The sequence below is a fragment of the Aquarana catesbeiana genome, linkage group LG09, assembly GCF_042186555.1.
Source record: "Aquarana catesbeiana isolate 2022-GZ linkage group LG09, ASM4218655v1, whole genome shotgun sequence".
NCBI lineage: Eukaryota > Metazoa > Chordata > Amphibia > Anura > Ranidae > Aquarana > Aquarana catesbeiana.
In genome coordinates this window covers 239614152-239629540 of record NC_133332.1, presented here as the reverse complement: position 1 = coordinate 239629540, position 15389 = coordinate 239614152, and positions in this window count along the sequence as shown.

The window sequence follows — 15389 nt, the reverse complement described above, 5'->3', positions numbered from 1 at the left end:
GTCCACAGAATATTTGCCTAAAAGTCTTGGGGATATTCAAGATGTTTTTTTGGTAAATGTGAGATGAGCCTTTGTGTTACATAGTAGGTGAGGTTGAAAAAAGACACAAGTCCAACCTATGTGTGATTATGTGTCAGTATTACATTGTATATCCCTGTATGTTATGGTCATTCAGGTGCTTATCTAATAGTTTCTTGAAGCTATCGATGCTCCCCGCTGAGACCACAGCCTGTGGAAGGGAATTCCACATCCTTGCCGCTCTTACAGTAAAGAACCCTCTATGTAGTTTAAGGTTAAACCTCTTTGCTTCTAATTTTAATGAGTGGCCACGAGTCTTGTTAAACTCTCTTCTGCGAAAAAGTTTTATTCTATTGTAGGGTCACCAGTACGGTGTTTGTATATTGAAATCATTTCCCCTCTCAAGCATCTCTTCTCCAGAGAGAATAAGTTCAGTGCTCGCAACCTTTCCTCATAACTAATATCCTCCAGACCCTTTATTAGCTTTGCTGCCCTTCTTTGTACTCGCTCCATTTCCAGTACATCCTTCCTGAGGACTGGTGCCCAGAACTGGACAGCATACTCTGGGTGCGGCCGAACCAGAGTCTTGTAGAGTGGGAGAATTATCGTTTTATCTCTGGAGTTGATCCCCTTTTTATTGCATGCCAATATTCTGTTTGCTTTGTTAGCAGCAGCTTGGCATTGCATGCCATTGCTGAGCCTATCATCTACTAGGACCCCCAGGTCCTTTTCCATCCTAGATTCCCCCAGAGGTTCTCCCCCCAGTGTATAGATTGCATTTATATTTTTGCCACCCAAATGCATTATTTTACATTTTTGTACATTGAACCTCATTTGCCATGTAGTTGCCCTCCCCATTAATTTGTTCAGATCTTTTTGCAAGGTTTCCACATCCTGCAGAGAAGTTATTGCCCTGCATAGTTTAGTATTGTCTGCAAATACAGAGATTGAACTGTTTATCCCATCCTCCAGGTCGTTTATGAACAAATTTAATAGGATAGGTCCCAGCACAGAACCCTGGGGAACCCCACCACCCACCCCTGACCATTCCGTGTACTCCCCATTTATCACCACCCTCTGAACTCTCCCTTGTAGCCAGTTTTCAATCCATGTACTCACCCTATGGTCCATGCCAACGGACCTTATTTTGTACAGTAAACGTTTATGGGGAACTGTGTCAAATGCTTTTGCAAAATCCAGATACACCACGTCTATGGGCCTTCCTTTATCTAGATGGCAACTCACCTCCTCATAGACATAGAAGGTTAGTAGATTGGTTTGGCAAGAACGATTCTTCATGAATCCATGCTGATTACTGCTAATGATACCTTTCTCATTACTAAAATCTTGTATATAGTCCCTTATCATCCCCTCCAAGAGTTTACATACTATTGATGTTAGGCTAACTGGTCTGTAATTCCCAGGGATGTATTTTGGGCCCTTTTTAAATATTGGTGCTACATTGGCTTTTTTTCCAAACAGCTGGTACGATTCCAGTCATTAGACTGTCTATAAAAATTAGGGACAACGGTCTGGCAATCACTTGACTGAGTTCCCTAAGTACCCTCGGATGCAAGCCATCTGGTCCCGGTGATTTATTAATGTTAAGTTTCTCAAGTCTAATTTTAATTCTGTCCTCTGTTAACCATGGAGGTACTTCCTATGTTGCGTCAGGAGGATAAACACTGCAGTTTTGGTTACTGAAGCCCCCCGATTCACTCGTGAAGACTGAGGAGAAGAATAAATTCAATACCTTCGCCATCTCCCCATCCTTTGTAACCAGATGTCCTTCCTCATTCTTTATGGGGCCAATATGGTCTGTCCTCCCTTTTTTACTGTTTACATACTTAAAGAATTTCTTGGGATTTTTTTTGCTCTCCTCCGCTATGTGTCTTTCATGTTCTATCTTAGCCGTCCTAATTGCACCCTTACATTTCTTGTTGCATTCTTTATAAAGTCTGAATGCTGAGGATGATCCCTCAACCTCGTATTTTTTGAAGGCCTTCTCCTTTGCTTTTATATGCATTTTTACATTGGAGTTAAGCCATCCAGGAATTTTGTTTGCTCTTTTAAATTTATTTCCCAATGGGATACATTGGCTAATGCCCTTATTTAATATGCTCTTAAAGCAAACCCATCTCTCCTCAGTATTCTTTTTTCCTAATGTTTTATCCCAATTTATGCCTTTTAGCAAGGTTTGTAGTTTAGGGAAGTTGGGTCTTTTGAAATTCAGTGTCTTTGTATTCCCTTTATGTTTCCTATTTGTGTGATTTATACTGAAACTAATTGACCTGTGATCGCTGTTACCTAAATTGCCCCGTATTTCCACATCCGTGATCAGGTCTGTATTGTTGGTAATCGGTAGATCTAGTAATGTTTTATTTCTAGTTGGTGCGTCTACCATCTGACCCATAAAATTGTCCTGCAAGACATTAAGGAACTGGCGAGCCCTAAATGAATGCGCAGTTGCCTCCGCCCAGTCTATGTCTGGATAATTAAAATCCCCCATTATGATAACACTTCCCATCCTTGCTGCTAATCCAAATTGTGATAGGAGATCTGTCTCCACTTTTTCCCTCAGGTTAGGGGGCCTACAGCATACTCCCAGTATTATTTTCCCCTTAGCTTCATCCCTTTGGAGCTCTACCCATAAGGATTCCACCTCCTCCCTAGCTCCCTCGGTGATGTTATCTCTCACATTCACTTGTACATTATTCTTGATATATAGGCATACCCCTCCGCCTTTTTTACCCTCTCTATCCTTGCGGTAAAGGGTATACCCTTGAATGTTTGCCAGCCAATCATGAGAGCTGTTGAACCAGGTTTCTGAAATTCCCACAAAATCCAAATCCTCCTTGTACAACAGTATCTCTAGTTCACCCATCTTGTCCGCCAGGCTCCTGGCATTGATGAACATGCCACATAGTTTAGACTGGTCACATATTGTCCTTGTATTGGGTGTTTCGAGATTGCAACTAGGACTTGCTACTATACTTACCTTGTGTTTTTGTGCTTTGGTCAACCTATCACTAATGCCCCCAATACTACCCTCTGGAATATCTTCCGCGCTGACTATCTCTACCTCTGGACCCTCCCCCCCATCGCCTAGTTTAAAAACCCTTCTAACTTTTTGGCCATCTTCATTCCCAGCAGATCTGCACCCTCCTCATTTAGTGTTCTTTTTGGTCAGCAGTGGCTTTGGCCTTGAAACTCTCCCATAGATGCCATTTTTGCCCAGTCTCTTTCTTATTGGTGAATCATGAACACTGATCTTACCTGAGGCAAGTGAAGCCTGCAGTTCTTTAGATGTTGTTCTGGGTTCTTTTATGACCTCTTGGATGAGTCGTCATCATGCTCTTAGAGTAGTTTTTGTAGCCCGGCCACTCCTGGGAAGGTTCACCACTGTTCCAAGTTATCTCTATTTGTGGATAATGGCTCTTCCTGTGGTTCACTGGAGTTCCAAAGCCTTAGAAATGGCTTTGAAACCCTTCCTAGACCGATACATGAACATTACTTTGTTTCTAATCTGTTCTTGAATTTTTTTTAGATTGTGGCATAATGTGTGGCTTTTTGTGATCTGTTAGCGTGCTTCACTTTGTCAGACAGCTTCTATTTCTGTGATTTCTTGATTCAACAGGTCTGGCAGTAATCAGGCCTGGGTGTGGCAAGTGAAATTTAACTCAGCTTTCCAAAAAATTGTGCTTAATCACAGTTCATTCATGATTCAGCATGGGAGGGGGCAATTACTTTTTCACATAGGGCCAGGCAGGTTTGAACAGCTTTTTTCCCTTAATAAATGAAATAATAATTTAAAAACTGCATCTTTGATTTACTCGGGATATCTTTGGTGTCCGCCGGCCACCCGCATTTGCTCCACAGAGAGGCAGAACAGGGATCTGCCTATGTAAACAAGGCAGATCCCCGTTCGGACAGGGAAGTATACAAAGATCTTCTGTTTCTAGTAATCAGGAACAGCGATCTCTGTGTTCTTCCTGTCAGTATTTCCCCCACACAGTTAGAAAACACACTGAGGGAACATACTTAAAACTTTGATCGCCCCTGATATTAACCCCCTCCCTGCCAGTGTCATTTATACATTGATCAGTGCATTTTTTAAGCACCGATCACTGTATTGGTGTCACTGGTCCCCAAAAAGTGCCACTTAGGGTCAGATTTGTCTGTTGCAATCTCGCTAAAAATCGCTGATCACCGCCATTACCAGTAAAAACAATAAAATAAATGAAAAGCCCATAAATATATCCCATGGTTTGTTGACGCTATAACTTTTGCGAAAACCAATCAATATACGCTTATTGGGATTTTTTTAACCAAAAATATGTAGAATACATATTGGCCTACATTGATGAAGAAATTTGTTTTTTTGGGGGATACGTTTTATAGCAGAAAGTAAAAAATATTTTTTTTTCCAACATTGTCACTCTTTTTTTGTTTATAGCGCAAATAATAAAAACCAGCAAAGGTGATAAAATACCACCAAAAGAAAGCTCTATTTGTGGGAAAAAAAGGACATCAATTTTATTTGGGTACAGTGTCGCACGACCGTGCAATTGTTAAAGTAACGCAGTGCCATATAAAAAAAAATGGCCTGGTCATTAAGGGGGTAAATCTTTTTGGGGCTGAAGTGGTTAATCAGAGAAGCAACCAAGAGGCCCATGGTAACTCTGGAGGAGCTGCAGAGATCCACAGCTCAGGTGGGAGAATCTGTCCACAGGACAACTATTTGTCATGCACTCCACAAATCTGGCCTTTATGGAAGAGTGGCAAGAAGAAAGCCATTGTTGAAAGAAAGCCATAAGAAGTCCCATTTGCAGTTTGCGAGAAGCCATGTGGGAGGACACAGCAAACATGTGGAAGAAGGTGCTCTGGTCAGTTGAGACCAAAATTAAACTTTTTGGCCTAAAAGCAAAGCGCTATGTGTAGCAGAAAACTAACACTAAACATCACTCTGAACACACCATCCCTACTGTGAAACATGGTGGTGGCAGCAACATGTTGTGGGGATGCTTTTCTTCAGCAGGGACAGGGAAGCTGGTCAGAGTTTATGGGAAGATGGATGGAGCCAAATACAAGGCAATCTTAGAAGAAAACCTGTTTGAGTCTGCAAAAGACTTCAGACTGGGGTGGAGGTTCACCCTCCAGCAGGACAACAACCGTAAACATACAGCCAGAGCTACAATGGAATGGTTTAGATCAAAGCATATTTTTTGTGTTAGAATGGCCCAGTCAAAGTCCAGACCTATATCCAATTGATAATCTGTGGCAAGACTTAAAAATTGTTGTCCACAGACACTCTCCATCCAATCTGACAGCAGCCCCCCTAATACTTACCTGAGCCCCATCTCTGTCCAGCAATGTCCATGAGTGTCTCGGCCGTCTGAAACTCTTCCTCCTGACTGGCTGAGACACAGCAGCGGCACCATTGGCTCTCGGTGCTGTCAAAGTCCGTCAGCTAATCAGAAGAGAGAGGGGGCGGGGCCAGGCCACAGCTCCGTGTCTGAATGGACACAGGGAGCTGTGACTCAGCTCGGGTGCCCCCATAGCAAGCTGCTTGTTGTGAGGGCACTCGTCAGGAGGGAAGGGCCAGAAGCGCCGGCGAGGGACCTGAGAAGAGGATCTGGGCTGCTCTGTGCAAATACACTGCATAAAGCAGGTAAGTATAACATCTTTGTTAGTTTATGGAAAAAAACAAGACTTTACGATCACTTTAAGCACCACATTGTGCAAAATGCATTATAAAGCCCTACATTGGGCGAACCACATAAGATGGGGTTCTCCTATGGATAGGAGATAAAAGCTGAAGCCATTTTTAAGAAAGGAAGGTTTACTGTATGCTGAGACAAAGTTCAGAGGGGCGACATTTTGTTGTAGAACTTAAAAAACTGATGAAAAATTGAACTAAAAACAGACGTGCAGACAGATACAGTGCCTTGAAAAAGTATTCATACTCCTTTAACCCTTTCATGACTAAGCCTATTTTTGAAATTTGGTGTTTACAAGTTAAAATCCGTATTTTTTGCTAGAAAATTACTTAGAACCCCCAAACATTATATATATTTTTTTAGAAGAGAATCTAGAGAATAAAATGGCGATTGTTGCAATATTTTTTATCACACGGTATTTGTGCAGCAGTGTTTTAAACGCAAATTTTTGGAAAAGTGACACTTTCATGAATTTTAAAAAATCCAAACAGTAAAGTTACCCCAATTTTTTTGTATAATGTGAAAGATGATGTTACGCCGAGTAAATAGATACCAAACATGTCACCCTTTATAATTGCACGCACTCGTGGAATGGCGACGAACTACGGTACCTATGAATTTCCATAGGCGACGCTTTAAAAATTTTTTACGGTTACCAGGTTTGAGCTACAGAGGAGGTCTAGGGCTAGAATTATTGCTCTCGCTCTGACGATCGCGGCGATACCTCACATGTGTGGTTTGAACACCGTTTACATATGCGGGCGCGACTTCCGTATGCGTTTTCTTTGCTGCGCGAGCTCGCGGGGACAGGGGCACTTTAACCACTTGCCGACCGCCGCACGACTATATACGTCAGCAGAATGGCACGGGCAGGCAAAAGGACGTGTATGTACGTCCTTGCCTGCCCGCGGGTGGGGGGTCCGATCGGACCCCCCCCGGTGCCTGCGGCGGTCGGCAAATCTTCCCCGGCGATCGGAGGTGAGGGGGAGGCCATCCATTCGTGGCCCCCCCTCGCGATCGCTCTCAGCCAATGGGATCATTTCCCTGCCTCTGTATTGTACACAGAGGCAGAGGAAATGATGTCATCTCTCCTCGGCTCGGTATTTTCCGTTCCGGGCCGAGGAGAGAAGACTGCAATGTAAGTGCACCAACACACTACACACAGTAGAACATGCCAGGCACACAAAACACCCCGATCCCCCCCCGATCCCCCCCCGATCACCCCCCCCCCTGTCACAAACTGACACCAAGCAGGTTTTTTTTTTTTTTTTTTTCTGATTACTGTATTGGTGTCAGTTTGTGACAGTTACAGTGTCAGGGCAGTGAGTGTTAGGCCCCCTGTAGGTCTAGGGTACCCCCCTAACCCCCCCTAATAAAGTTTTAACCCCTTGATCACCCCTTGTCACCAGTGTCGCTAAGCGATCATTTTTCTGATCGCTGTATTAGTGTCGCTGGTGACGCTAGTTAGGGACCTAAATATTTAGGTTCGCCGTCAGCGTTTTATAGCGACAGGGACCCCCATATACTACCTAATAAATGTTTTAACCCCTTGATTGCCCCCTAGTTAACCCTTTCACCACTGATCACCGTATAAGTGTTACGGGTGACGCTGGTTAGTTTGTTTATTTTTTATAGTGTCAGGGCACCCGCCGTTTATTACCGAATAAAGATTTAGCCCCCTGATCACCCGACGGTGATATGCGTCGCCCCAGGCAGCGTCAGATTAGCGCCAGTACCGCTAACACCCACGCACGCAGCATACGCCTCCCTTAGTGGTATAGTATCTGTACAGATCAATATCTGATCCGATCAGATCTATACTAGCGTCCCCAGCAGTTTAGGGTTCCCAAAAACACAGTGTTAGCGGGATCAGCCCAGATACCTGCTAGCACCTGCATTTTGCCCCTCCGCCCAGTTCGGCCCAGCCCACCCAAGTGCAGTATCGATCGATCACTGTCACTTACAAAACACTAAACGCATAACTGCAGCGTTCGCAGAGTCAGGCCTGATCCCTGCGATCGCTAACAGTTTTTTTGGTAGCATTTTGGTGAAATGGCAAGCACCAGCCCCAGGCAGCGTCAGGTTAGTGCCAGTACCGCTAACACCCACGCACCGTACACCTCCCTTAGTGGTATAGTATCTGAACGGATCAATATCTGATCCGATCAGATCTATACTAGCGTCCCCAGCAGTTTAGGGTTCCCAAAAACGCAGTGTTAGCGGGATCAACCCAGATACCTGCTAGCACCTGTGTTTTGCCCCTCCGCCCGGCCCAGCCCAGCCCACCCAAGTGCAGTATCGATCGATCACTGTCACTTACAAAACACTAAACGCATAACTGCAGCGTTCGCAGAGTCAGGCCTGATCCCTGCGATCGCTAACAGTTTTTTTTGGTAGCGTTTTGGTGAACTGGCAAGCACCAGCCCCAGGCAGCGTCAGGTTAGTGCCAGTAGCGCTAACACCCACGCACGCACCGTACACCTCCCTTAGTGGTATAGTATCTGAACTGATCAATATCTGATCCGATCAGATCTATACTGGCGTCCCCAGCAGTTTAGGGTTCCCAAAAACGCAGTGTCAGCGGGATCAGCCCAGATACCTGCTAGCACCTGCGTTTTGCCCCTCCGCCCGGCCCAGCCCAGCCCACCCAAGTGCAGTATCGATCGATCACTGTCACTTACAAAACACTAAATGCATAACTGCAGCGTTCGCAGAGTCAGGCCTGATCCCTGCGATCGTTAACAGTTTTTTTGGTAGCATTTTGGTGAACTGGCAAGCGCCAGCGGCCTAGTACACCCCGGTCGTAGTCAAACCAGCACTGCAGTAACACTTGGTGACGTGGCGAGTCCCATAAGTGCAGTTCAAGCTGGTGAGGTGGCAAGCACAAATAGTGTCCCGCTGCCACCAAGAAGACAAACACAGGCCCGTCATGCCCATAGTGCCCTTCCTGCTGCATTCGCCAATCCTAATTGGGAACCCACCACTTCTGCAGCGCCCATACTTCCCCCATTCACATCCCCAACCAAATGCAGTCGGCTGCATGAGAGGCATTTTTATGTCCTCCCGAGTACCCCTACCCAACGAACCCCCCCAAAAAAGATGTTGTGTCTGCAGCAAGCGCGGATATAGGCGTGACACCCGCTATTATTGTCCCTCCTGTCCTGACAATCCTGGTCTTTGCATTGGTGAATGTTTTGAACGCTACCATTCACTAGTTGAGTATTAGCGTAGGGTACAGCATTGCACAGACTAGGACACACTTTCACAGGGTCTCCCAAGATGCCATCGCATTTTGAGAGACCCGAACCTGGAACCGGTTACAGTTATAAAAGTTACAGTTACAAAAAAAGTGTAAAAAAAGAAAAAAAAAAAAAAAAACACAAAGAAAAATATAAAATAAAAAATAATAGTTGTAGTTTTATTGTTCTCTCTCTATTCTCTCTCTCTCTCTCTATTCTCTCTATTGTTCTGCTCTTTTTTACTGTATTCTATTCTGCAATGTTTTATTGTTATTATGTTTTATCATGTTTGCTTTTCAGGTCTGCAATTTTTTATACTTTACCGTTTACTGTGCTTTATTGTTAACCATATTTTTGTCTTCAGGTACAGCATTCACGACTTTGAGTGGTTATACCAGAATGATGCCTGCAGGTTTAGGTATCATCTTGGTATCATTCTTTTCAGCCAGCGGTCGGCTTTCATGTAAAAGCAATCCTAGCGGCTAATTAGCCTCTAGGCTGCTTTTACAAGCAGTGGGAGAGAATGCCCCCCCCCCCCCCCACCGTCTTCCGTGTTTTTCTCTGGCTCTCCTGTCTCAACAGGGAACCTGAGAATGCAGCCGGTGATTCAACCAGCTGACCATAGAGCTGATCAGAGACCAGAGTGGCTCCAAACATCTCTATGGCCTAAGAAACCGGAAGCTACAAGCATTTTATGACTTAGATTTCGCCGGATGTAAATAGCGCCATTGGGAAATTGGGAAAGCATTTTATCATACCGATCTTGGTGTGGTCAGATGCTTTGAGGGCAGAGGAGAAATCTAGGGTCTAATAGACCCCAATTTTTTCAAAAAAGAGTACCTGTCACTACCTATTGCTATCATAGGGGATATTTACATTCCCTGAGATAACAATAAAAATGATTAAAAAAAAAAAAAATGAAAGGAACAGTTTTAAAATAAGATAAAAAAGCAAAAAAATAATAAAGAAAAAAAAAAAAAAAGCACCCCTGTCCCCCCTGCTCTCGCGCTAAGGCGAACGCAAGCGTCGGTCTGGCGTCAAATGTAAACAGCAATTGCACCATGCATGTGAGGTATCACCGCGACGGTCAGATCGAGGGCAGTAATTTTAGCAGTAGACCTCCTCTGTAAATCTAAAGTGGTAACCTGTAAAGGCTTTTAAAGGCTTTTAAAAATGTATTTATTTTGTTGTCACTGCACGTTTGTGCGCAATTGTAAAGCATGTCATGTTTGGTATCCATGTACTCGGCCTAAGATCATCTTTTTTATTTCATCAAACATTTGGGCAATATAGTGTGTTTTAGTGCATTAAAATGTAAAAAAGTGTGTTTTTTCCCCAAAAAATGCGTTTGAAAAATCGCTGCGCAAATACTGTGTGAAAAAAAAAAATAAAACACCCACCATTTTAATCTGTAGGGCATTTGCTTTAAAAAAATATATAATGTGTGGGGGTTCAAAGTAATTTTCTTGCAAAAAAAAATAATTTTTTCATGTAATCAAAAAGTGTCAGAAAGGGCTTTGTCTTCAAGTGGTTAGAAGAGTGGGTGATGTGTGACATAAGCTTCTAAATGTTGTGCATAAAATGCCAGGACAGTTCAAACCCCCCCAAATGACCCCATTTTGGAAAGTAGACACCCCAAGCTATTTGCTGAGAGGCATGTCGAGTCCATGGAATATTTTATATTGTGACACAAGTTGCGGGAAAGAGACAAATTATTATTTTTTTTTTTTTTTTTTTGCACAAAGTTGTCACTAAATTATATATTGCTCAAACATGCCATGGGAATATGTGAAATTACACCCCAAAATACATTCTGTTGCTTCTCCTGAGTACGGGGATACCACATGTGTGAGACTTTTTGGGAGCCTAGCCACGTATGGGACCCCGAAAACCAAGCACCGCCTTCAGGCTTTCTAAGGGCGTAAATTTTTGATTTCACTCTTCACTGCCTATCACAGTCTCGGAGGCCATGGAATGCCCAGGTGGCACAAACCCCCCCCCAAATGACCCCATTTCGGAAAGTAGACACCCCAAGCTATTTGCTGAGAGGTATAGTGAGTATTTTGCAGACCTCACTTTTTGTCACAAAGTTTTGAAAATTAAAAAAAGAAAAAAAAAATTTTTTTTTTTGTCTTTCTTCATTTTCAAAAACAAATGAGAGCTGCAAAATACTCACCATGCCTCTCAGCAAATAGCTTGGGGTGTCTACTTTCCAAAATGGGGTCATTTGGGGGGGGTTTGTGCCACCTGGGCATTCCATGGCCTCCGAAACTGTGATAGGCAGTGAAGAGTGAAATCAAAAATGTACACCCTTAGAAATCCTGAAGGCGGTGATTGGTTTTCGGGGTCCCGTACGCGGCTAGGCTCCTAAAAAGTCCCACACATGTGGTATCCCCATACTCAAGAGAAGCAGCAGAATGTATTTTGGGGTGCAATTCCACATATGCCCATGACCTGTGTGAGCAATATATCATTTAGTGACAACTTTGTGCAAAAAAAAAAAAATAAAAAAATAAATTGTCACTTTCCCGCAACTTGTGTCAAAATATAAAATATTCCATGGACTCAACATGCCTCTCAGCAAATAGCTTGGGGTGTCTACTTTCCAAAATGGGGTCATTTGGGGGGGGTTTGTGCCATCTGGGCATTTTATGGCCTTCAAAACTGTGATAGGTAGTGAGGAGTAAAATCAAAAATGTACGCCCTTAGAAATCCTGAAGGCAGTGATTGGTTTTCGAGGCCCCGTATGCGGCTAGGCTCCCAAAAAGTCCCACACATGTGGTATCCCCATACTCAGGAGAAGCAGCTAAATGTATTTTGGGGTGCAATTCCACATATGCCCATGGCCTGTGTGAGCAATATATCATTTAGTGACAACTTTTTGTAATTTTTTTTTTTTTTTTTTTTTTTCATTATTCAATCACTTGGGACAAAAAAAATGAATATTCAATGGGCTCAACATGCCTCTCAGCAATTTCCTTGGGGTGTCTACTTTCCAAAATGGGGTCATTTGTGGGGGTTTTGTACTGCCCTGTCATTTTAGCACCTCAAGAAATGACATAGGCAGTCATAAATTAAAGACTGTGTAAATTCCAGAAAATGTACCCTAGTTTGTAGGTGCTATAACTTTTGCGCAAACCAATAAATATACACTTATTGACATTTTTTTTACCAAAGACATGTGGCCAAATACATTTTGGCCTAAATGTATGACTAAAATTGAGTTTATTGGATTTTTTTTAGAACAAAAAGTAGAAAATATCATTTTTTTTCAAAATTTTCGGTCTTTTTCCGTGTATAGCGCAAAAAATAAAAACGGCAGAGGTGATCAAATACCATCAAAAGAAAGCTCTATTTGTGGGAAGAAAAGGACGCAAATTTCGTTTGGTTACAGCATTGCATGACCGCGCAATTAGCAGTTAAAGCGACGCAGTGCCAAATTGTAAAAAGTGCTCTGGTCAGGAAGGGGGTAAATCCTTCCGGGGCTGAAGTGGTTAAAAAATTTTTTTTTTTTTTTTTTTATTTTATTTATTTTTGTACTTTTATAAATTGTGTTTAAAATTTTTTTTTTTTTTTTTACTTTTATTGCTGCCACAAGCAATGTAAACATCCCTTGTGACAGTAATAGGTGGTGACAGGTACTCTTTATGGAGGGATGGGGGGTCTAAAAGACCCCCCCATCCCTCCTTTACACTTCAAAGTATTCAGATCGCTGAAAACGGCGATTCTGAATACTGTGTACTTTTTTAAATTCGGCGCCATTGGCAGCCGAGTAAACGGGAAGTGACGTCATGACGTCGCTTCCGCGTTTACAACAAGAAGGCTGGAACGAAGCCGCTTACAGCTTCGTTCCAGCCCGCCCCCAGCCGCCGAAGATTCCCGATTGGACACCGGGCCTCCCGATCGCACGGGAGGCCCGGTAACAGCGGCGGGAGGCGGCGGGATGTCCCCTCCCGCTCCTCCGGTATAACAACCGAGCGGCTTTTAGCCGCATCGGTTGTTATACTCGGGTAGCCGATCGCCCGCTGAAAACAACGGTACCGGGATGATGCCTGCAGCTGCGGGCATCATCCCGGTATAACCCCGGAAAGCCGAGTATGCATATGTGCATACGGTCGGCAGGAAGGGGTTAAATTTTCTACATTTTGTCATGTTACAACCAAAGACGTAAATGTATTGTAATTTGTTGGGAATTTATGTGATAGACCAACACAAAGTGGCACATAATTGTAAATTGGAAGAGTAAATGGTTTTCAATTTTTTTTACAAATAAATATGTGAAAAGTGTAGATGATTGGGGATCGTATCACCACAGAGTGGATACCGGAATTGAGTATATTATGCCACGTCCCGATAACTTTGATTTTAAAGAATAGGTTTGCAGATGATGGACTTTATAGGCATAACACAGGTATAGATTAAAAATTAATTTATAACAAAAACATACAAGACAATTGCATTAAAATTCATTGACTATTCACAAATATGCCTTGAAGCAGGAACAACACACCACCTACATAACATATAAGGTAGTATACTTAAAATGAGTAACCAAACAGGTCACTCTGCAATAGTTTATGAGATTGCGTATAAGTGAAAGAGGCGGTGTGTCATAATACAGCTCAGCTCTACATATTGCGTGTATTCAAGAGACGCTTCTTATTGCTTTGATGGTATTCAGATCACTACACCGCTACCCACAAAGTATCCCACCTGGGCTCAAAGTCACAACGGCAGATATACTGATTACGGGAACAAGCATAACATTAAGATAGTTAATCTATAAAAGATAGTAATGTATAGGATCTAGCATTGTGCAAGTATATACCCAGGTGCTAACTTACAGTTTTTAATCTATACCTGTGTTATGTCTATAAAGTCCATCATCTGCAAACCTATTCTTTATGTGAAAAGTGTGGCATGCATTTGTATTCAGCCCTAAGTCAAAACTTTGTAGACCACCTTTCGCTGCAATTACAGCTGCAAGTCTTTTTGGGGATGTCTCTACCAGCTTTGCACATCTAGAGAGTGACATTTTTGCCCCATTCTTCTTTTCTAAATAGCTCAAAATCTGTCAGATTGGATGGAGAGCGTCTATGAACAGCAATTTTCAAGTCTTGCCACTGATTCTCAATGGGATTTAGGTCTGGACTTTGACTGGGCCATTCTAACACATGAATATGCTTTGATCTAAACCATTCCATTGTAGCTCTGGCTGTATATTTAGGGTCGTCGACCTGCTGGAAGGTGAACCTCTGCCCCAGTCTCAAGTTTTTTGCAGACTCTAACAAGTTTTCTTCTAATATTGCCCTGTATTTGGCTCCATCCATCTTCCCATCAACTCTGACCAGCTTCCCTGTCCCTGCTGAAAAAAAGCATCCCAACATGATGCTGCCACCACCATGTTGATGTGGTGATGTTGGGTGTTAGTTTTCTGCCACACATAGTGTTTTGCTTTTAGGCCAAAAAGTTCAATTTTGATCTCATCTGACCAGAGCACCTTGTTCCACATGTTTTCTGTGTCCCCCACATGGTTTCTCGCAAACTGCAAACAGGACTTCTTATGGCTTTCTTCCAACAATGACTTTCTTCTTGCTACTCTTCCATAAAGGCCAGATTTGTGGAGTGTACGACTAATAGTTGTCCTGTGGACAGATTCTCCCACCTGAGCTGTGGATATCTACAGATCCTCCAGAGTTACCATGGGCCTCTTGGCTGCTTCTCTGATTAATGCTCTCCTTGCCCGGCCTGTCAGTTTAGGTGGACGGCCATGTCTTGGTAGGTTTGCAGTTGTACCATACTCTTTCCTTTTTCGGATGATGGATTGAACAGTGCTCCGTGAGATGTTCAAAGCTTGGAATATTTTTTTATAACCTAACCCTGCTTTAAACTTCTCCACAACTTTATCCCTGACCTGTCTGGTGTGTTCCTTGGCCTTCATGATTCTGTTTGTTTACTAAGGTTCTCAAACCTCTGAGGGCTTCACAGCACAGATGTATTTATACTGAGATTAAATTACACATAGATGGACTCTATTTACTAATTATGTGACTTCTGAAGGTAATTGGTTCCACTAGATTTTAGTTAGGGGTATCAGAGTAATGGAGGCTAAATACAAATACACGCCACACTTTTCAGATATTTATTTGTAAAAAACTTAAATTTTTCATTTTCCTTCCACTTCACAATTATGTGTCATTTTGTGTTGGTCTATCACATAAAATCCCAATAAAATACATTTATGTTTTTGGTTCTAACATGAGAAAATGTGGAAAATTGTCAAGGGGTATGAATACTTTTTCAAGGCACTGTACATCTGAATCAGTATTTTCTGATATTTTCTAGTTCAAATAAAACTAAAAAAAAAGCGTCAATCGTCATACAATGGTTTCATAAACTATATTGTTAAGTA